At 42.6% G+C, this 6,359-nt stretch overlaps 1 long non-coding RNA gene across 1 annotated transcript; it reads left to right on the top strand.

The window, feature by feature from the left end:
- Nucleotides 1-66: 66 nt before the first annotated feature.
- On the top strand, nt 67-4,491 carry LOC118566675. Its single transcript, XR_004933202.1, has 4 exons — nt 67-97; nt 1,486-1,743; nt 2,162-2,164; nt 3,688-4,491. It is a non-coding gene; the product is annotated as an uncharacterized LOC118566675 (long non-coding RNA).
- Nucleotides 4,492-6,359: the final 1,868 nt, after the last annotated feature.

The following is a 6,359-nucleotide window of genomic DNA, read 5'->3' on the forward strand; positions in this document are numbered from 1 at the left end:
ACCTCCTTATACTTTGTTTCTTCATCAGTACGGCCCGCTTCCCTCTCCCATTGAAGGAAATCCCCACAGCATGATGCTGCCACCACAATGCTTCACTGTGAGTATGATGTGTTAATGGCGGTGTGCAGTGTTAGTTTTCCTAATCAAACAGTGTTTCTGTGGGCCAAAAAGATCCATTTTGGTCTCATTTAATCAGTGGAGCTTCTTCAACAAGTATACTGTGTCCCCCACATGGGTTTCACCCCTGCCAGTAGATTCTTCACCTGAGCTGTGAATCTCTGCAGCTCCTCCACAGTCACCATGGGCTTCTGGTTATTGCTAGTCTTGCATGGCCTGTCCGTTTGGATGGACTATCATGTTTTATTTATTTATTTAATTTTTTTCATGTTTTAGTAGATTGGCGACTGGGGCATCATCTTTACATGTCCAAATGATGAATTGAACAGAGCTCTGTGAGACGGTTGGGATATTGTTTTATAACCTAACCCTCCTTTAAACTTCTCCACAATTAAATGCTTGTTCTCTAATCTTCTCTAACATGTCTTCACATAACTGCTGCTTTTACACTGAGACCATATTATATCTGAAGTCAGTTGGCTATAATTGATTTTGTTTAGGTGTACACGATAATTTGGTGTAACATTCTAAAATGTAAAAAAAAAAACAACAACAAAAGAATTAGGGCATATGACCAAGTGACTAAACAAAAAACTGAAGGCTATTATAATTTGTAACTAAATTTGGACAAAGAAAAAGAAAAGCCTGGTTTTATTTCTTTGAATGTTTTTGTCATATAAGACACTTTTTCAATTCAATTTCAATTCAATTTTATTTATATAGCGCCAATTCATGAAACATGTCATCTCAAGGCACTTTCCAAAATCAAATTCAATCAGATTATACAGATTGGGTCAGATTATAGAGATTGGTCAAAAAAGGTTTCCTCTCTAAGGAAACCCAGCAGGTTGCATCAACTCTCTCCAAGCAGCATTCACTCCTCCTGAAAGAGCGTAGAGCCACAGTGGACAGTCGTCTGCATTGTTGATGGCTTTGCTTTTATAGTACAATAATTTGAATAATAACAAAAAATAAATAAATGCTAAAACAACATAACCATGTTTTTTCTTCATTGAAATATAATATCTCTGGGTATGAGTGCAGACCCAGAGAGTGAGTGAGTGAGTGTGTGTGTGAGCATCTCCTCACATTTCAGCAGGTAGGGCTTGCAGGCTCAATTACCCACAGCTGCAGCTCATTAAGATCCTCAGGGAGGTTGTTCAAAAGGCTGGCTGAGGCAGCACAGAGTCCCCAGTTTGTTCTCGGCACATCTGTAGTAAACTGGCTCCCTGGCTGTTGAGGACTACGATGCTGTCCACTGGTTGTTAACCAGTTGATTTCGTTCCTCTGTCCTTGATGGCTTCCATGCTGGCCGTCTGGTTTCTGATACTCATTCCAAACTGTCTCTTTCTACTTGCTGCCGCTCAGAGCTCCATCTTTGAAACGAGCTGCTGGACCTTACCTTCTTCCTGGAAAACACTCGCCTGCCTGCCTGAACCTAAACTGCATCAGAAGGACAAGAAACACAAAGAGCACCCAGCCAAACTTCACTTGTTCCTGCCAACCTTAGATCCCGGCAGGTATTCGGTACCTTCCTGAACTTCATTCTTAAGCTTCAAATAAGAAAACAATTAGATATAATCTACTCATTCTTTTATTCTCATCAAGAATCTTTATTGTCACCATGTGTTACCGTTAGTGATGGCGAGATGAAGCCTCATGAGGCATTGAACCACTCAGCCAACTGGTTCGAGAAAAGGTTCATTTCTTGACGGTTCATGTGCACACAGCACCACCTACTGGCAAGTTGTATAATCACAGCCAGCTGGATCTTAACACGTGTGATGCATTGAATTTTTGTCTATTATGACTCTTGGGAATGACTTCACAAAAGGTGTAGGACGAAATAATTTGTCTACATAAATTTTGTATACACATGTGTATAATAAAACATTGTTTCAGTGTATTGTCTGTGTGTAATTATTCCCAAAATAGTAGTGACATGATATGGCATGTTGTGTAATAATGTTTTTCTGTGACTCTAGAAAAATGGCATGGGCTTAATCAGGCAGAGGACAATGAAAGTGCTTGTGGAACTAGGCAGGGGGTAGTGAATAGGCTAATGCTTGTGTAACTTGGATGATTTCATGCATTTTTATTAAGAAACAACAATTTCTCCACAGTTTTTGGTTTCAAATGATTTCTCTTTTTTGATACTACTTCTCCAACCTTTGAAAAGACACGCTCACATGGCACAGATGATGCCGGAGTGCATAAATAAATAAGTGCAAGTATGTACAGATTGGGGTACTGTGACCAATGATTAGTCCAGTACTATACGGTCCCACAGTTTCCCCTCAGCAGCAACACTGAAGCACACAGAGGTTCCCGCTGCGTCTTTACGCACGATCCAGCTGCTGATGTCTCCTCTCTTTTCAGCTCAATGCAATTCTAGACAGTAACAGTTTATAACCTATATCACCTTTCACAGCAACAGGTTTCTCATCTCAGTCGACCAGACAAATCTCTATTGCTCTCCTCAGTGCGCTCTGGGCGGTGAGGTGGGAGGATTTTACCCGATGGTGCGCTGCGTGCGAGGGATAAACAGGGGGGAAATGCATAAATAAAAACTGTAAAGGGCTCCTATACAGTGATCATAGGAGCTGACCGGTCTGAGATCAGCCTCCTGATGTTACAAGTTCTTTAAAATGAAAGCGCGCACCCAAATTACAAGTAACGTAATTTTGCGCATCTGAAAAAAGCGCACGGCAGCAGCTCACCGAAGCGCTGAGGCACAGAAATACGGTGCATGTAGTTAAAAAATGCAGAATTAATAAAAACAACTTATAACCAGACGTAGCGTTTTTAAACTGCATCTGGTGAGCAGAACTGTTTATGATCCAGCGTGCAGCCATCACTGGTTCTGAATGAAGGCAATATCTGGCAGCAGCTCTCTTCCCCCGCCCCCTCCCCTCCTGCGTACGTAGTACAGGACCTTACCGGCACACTTTCACCACTGTTAAGACTAAAATTATTCATAACTCTGATCGCTCCTCCTGCTGCTCTGTTAACATGAACTGCAGCAGGAATGAGGGCCACAAGCTGTGAAAGAAGCTGAAACATCTCAGCAGAAGGCGGAGTTTTTATCGTCCGCTGCCCAGATGGGCGTTGGGATTTTTATGCGTGAAAAATGCCATGTTTGCGTGTGACTGTGTGAAGTCAGTGACGGTCAATGCGTGATAGTTGAGAGCACTGATCTCCTATCTATCTATCTCTCTCCTAAACTCTCCAAACACCAAACTAACTGTCTCAAACTAAATAACCACTATCCAAACTCTGCTATCCAAACTATCAAAACTCTATCCACTCTCTCAACTGACCGCAACTCGCCTACAACAACCCACATTTTGAATGGAGCCTGTGGGGATTCTAAAGCTGTCGAAGCCGCGCCAACATCTGAACTACTTCCCGAAGCAGTCACGTGGTACAGCCGGCCAGCGAGGCTTCAGACGTCATCGTTTTCGGCTCCTCCCCTAAATGAAGCAAGCCTCGATACGCGCTTCACGGAAACGCCCCCTCCATTACTCGACACACGCCTCGAAGCCTCGGCACATAACGTAACATCACTAGTTACCGTAATAAAGCCATCAGCTCAGAATGCACACAGATTACACATTGACAACACAATTCCTGGGAAGCTCAAACTGTGCAAATACTTCTCAGCGTCAAATAAGACTCACGTTCTAGTCAAAAGACTTTTATAAACCATGTAGATTACTGTGCAGTTACATAACTGTATCACATAAACGTTCAGTTGATTGATACACTGATGCACACAGTAAAAACACTGTGCAATTAATTTAAATTTACAAGTTACAGAACTGCGCAATTTGCATGGTGGTCCAACCAAACGTTCCCTGAGAAACTGAAGTGTGCAAAAAAACATTAGAATGTGGGAGACAGTGTAAATAATTCTCATTGGATCCAGAACTTGTGGAACCAGTAGTGTGTTTGTGAACATGTAACCGAGCAGGGGGCGATAGCCTTCACAGCTTTGGGAAATAAGCTGCTTTAAGTGTTTCTTGTTTCTTCTATTAGTCATCTCAACATATAAAATGCAATTTAGTCCTACCAAGCACCAATCCTCCAAAACACCGAGGAGAAAGATCACAATCTCTTGTGAAATGAAACACTGTGTATTTGTGGTCGATTGAACGCCAGAGTCAAGCAGGCAGTCATGACATGAAAATCCTCTTTCTATTCATCCATGATGGAGAAGTTTCCACGCAGGAAAAACAGCCTCTGGCCAAACTGTTGGGATCTTGAAATGACTGCCAGTGAAAAGCATGGAGGGGTACTCTGTCCCATCACTTCTGTCTCCCATCAACTGATAGGATGGCATTTAATGTCCTTTAAAAACAAATTCAAAGCATATCTGAACATATCATACTGATTTTAATAATTTAGATTTTGAAACATTGCATTAAATAAAACGTTAGAAACTGCCTAAACAAAATTGAAGTGTGTGAGGACTACTTATATTTGGTCTGAGTCAAAATGATTGTCTTGATGATTAACAATACATGATTATATTGTTTTTCAGCATCACATGCTTAGGATCCTGACTGGTAATTATAATAAACCCCATTTTGTTTGATGATCTGAAAGATTTAGGTGAGAAAAAAACAAAGAACAGAAACAAAATCTGTAAGGGGCGGTAATTATGAGCACTGCATGTGTATACATCAAGTGATAGTATTATGAAAACATTACAAATTCAGGGCAAAAACACACACACATGCTAACTTTTTGGTGCTGAACAGGCTGGAAACTGCAAACAACAGCACCTACTGTGACAATATCAAACATTTGGTTTTGCTTCCCAAAAAAGAATCACTAATTTAAAAGTTTAAAGTTACTGTCAACATTATCGCCACCTACTGGCCCAGCATTGTTATTGCAGCTCTTGTTAGGATTTCTGCTTTTGTTTTTGAAAACGTTTTCTATAAAATCAAACTGAAACGGCTTATTTCTTTCTGACATCGCTGTGTTTTAGTCTTATCACTCTTCCTGTATCTTTGTATATTTAGGTCAGTGTGTTTTTAACCCTTTTGTCATCTCTTTCCTGGTGTGTGTGTGTGTGTGAGCTCCTTGTTTTCGCGCCATTCTGCCTCTCCTCTCAGTGACAGCTGGTCCGCAGCGTTTTCCCGCCAACCCACCAGCTGTCCATTATACCAGCCAGAGGTATTTGAGACCTGTGTGTGTGTGCTTGTGTGTGTGTTTTACATAAGAGGTAGTTCTTTTCTGCTGGTTTTCATATCTGTCCTCCTTTCACGCACTCACTTCACAGCCAGGGAGGAACATGACACTTGCATAAAAAGACTCACTCTACAGCTACAGCAGGAGAGAGCAGATACACAATGAACCCGCCCAGAGACAACAGCACTAAGCTGGATTGTACACTTCTGCACCTGCTCCTTGTGCAGACTGCAGAATGCAGCTGAGGCTTGCTACGTTTTTTTTCCCCCTCCATGTTTCACGAAAGAATCAGCTGTCATCACACAAGAAATAAAATTCTCTGAATGAACTTTAAAACAGCCACTGTGCACCAGACGGCACCTTTCCAAAGCAGGAAATATTTCAGTGCTGGAAGTAGATACAAGTATTTGCGCCAAAAATGCAGAGTTCTGTTGTGTATTTTAAAAAAAACACACCCATCCATCCATCCATCAAACCATCCATTCCTTCAATCCATCTATACATCCGTCTTCTTCCGCTTGTCCGGGGTCGGGTCGCGGGGGTAGCAGCTTCAGTAGGGAGGCCCAGACGTTTCTCTCCCCGGCCACTTGGGCCAGCTCCTCAGGAGGAATCCCAAGGCGTTCCCAGGCCAGCAGAGAGACATAGTCCCTCCAGCGTGTCCTGGGTTTTCCCCCCGGTGGGATATGAAACACCTCTCCAGGGAGGAGTCCAGGAGGCATCCTAACCAGATGCCCCGACAAAAAACGCCTTCATAACAAATACTTGATTTTGCATTCAGCCTTTTTAGCCACCAACATCTTATGTTCCTTCACAAACGCGACACCAAACTGCTGTCACACTATGTCCTATCTTGTATGGTGTTTTGTAAAACTCATGCTAACACCTGGCTGGCATGGGTGTGTGTTTATTTTTCTCTTCTCTCTCACTGCCATGGGGGGGTTATGTGCGTTGTCAGAGCGGTTGCGTTCCTTTTCGTCACCGCCATTTGGACCCGTCGGGCGGATGGTAGTTCTGGTTGGCCTCGGGTGCTTGCTGCCTGAATG

The sequence above is a fragment of the Fundulus heteroclitus genome, chromosome 18 (genome assembly GCF_011125445.2).
Source record: "Fundulus heteroclitus isolate FHET01 chromosome 18, MU-UCD_Fhet_4.1, whole genome shotgun sequence".
Taxonomy (NCBI): Eukaryota; Metazoa; Chordata; class Actinopteri; order Cyprinodontiformes; family Fundulidae; genus Fundulus; species Fundulus heteroclitus.